This window comes from Carassius auratus, unplaced genomic scaffold (genome assembly GCF_003368295.1).
Source record: "Carassius auratus strain Wakin unplaced genomic scaffold, ASM336829v1 scaf_tig00032136, whole genome shotgun sequence".
NCBI lineage: Eukaryota > Metazoa > Chordata > Actinopteri > Cypriniformes > Cyprinidae > Carassius > Carassius auratus.
In genome coordinates, this window is record NW_020525979.1 from 23,883 (window position 1) to 25,308 (window position 1,426).

The following is a 1,426-nucleotide window of genomic DNA, read 5'->3' on the forward strand; positions in this document are numbered from 1 at the left end:
AAATGCAATCAAACAGTAGATATTCATGCATATCCCAAAACTGAAAACAACTAATTTCACTGACCTCACTCCCGGAAATGTTGTATTGTATATAAGACCGATAGCACACAGGCCTCCTCAACTCACTGGGCCTCCAAACAAAGAGTGCAAATAAAATGAACAGGGAAACATCAGACAATGCCTCTGAAATGAAACACAAATAAAGAGCTGATACAGTTCTATTCATTAGAACATCAATAGCTTGTTTTCCATTATTGGCTGGTCTTTTTGTTTACATTTACAACCATTAAAAAAACCGTAATTTCATCTGGTATATACATTTCAATTGCTTTAGCATGTTATAGTGAATCGACAGTGATGTCATTCTCCTGTTCTGTATTTCATTATTAAATGGATTTAAAAATGTTGAGGCTTGTACTTCTTGATCTTTTCATGCGGAGTGATAATTCAAAGCGAACTGCGATGACTCAGTGGTGCTGAAGACAGAGAGTGTGGACCAGTTTAGGAGGCAAAGGCCTAGAAAAGAGAACGGTGTTGAGAGAGCAGGCTCGACCGCTCACAAACACAGCGCTCTGTCTCCCCCCACCGTTCACTGCACGCGACGGGTGCCACTTAAAAAATACAAAAAATGGTCACAACATATCTGGCAGTGTTGACAAATAAATAAATAAAAGTAACTGTGGGTAAATTGGTTTGCATTCACTAAACACTGATTATATAAGATTACAGCATACAGAACTATTTCACAATATACATATCCTCCACATTACCTGAAGGAAGTAACTTTAGGCAGTATTTTGTGTAATGCATATCAGAGCATTTGTACAAGACGTCACTTAAGCTACATCAACCAGGAAAATACATGACGTACATGCAAAATTATTAGAAATTAAAATGCTTTTGAAATAAATGATTAAAACACTTTTGTGTTTATTGCAATGTGAAAGCTGTGTTTGAATATGTCTTAACAACTCGGTTTACCTAAATTATCATGGATACGACATAACAAATAAAAATACCGTAAAGTACCGTCATATTACTGAATACTTCAGCGATCTCTTTTCTGTTGTGCTAACAATATCTCTGGCACACACTGGATGCACATTATGGTAACTTCACTCAACATGAGTTTCGCTGAGTTTACATCCGGGACTTTTCCCTAGGCAATGGGGGGCGCACTACAACCGTTCCTTAGGCAAAGTGAAATAAATTCGCCGCACCGTTACATAAACTAGTTCTCTTCTCCTGAGTGTTCTTTCGCGCTTGCCAATCATTCTTTCGCCCCGGTTTGCGACAATATTAAATTAATTTCCAACGTGACGAATAATGTGCTCTGTTTGACGAGTTATTTTGTGCGTTATACAGCCTGGTTTTGCTGTCCCATTATCTCTCCCCGGCGCGCATTGATACGCCGAGCGCACAAGCA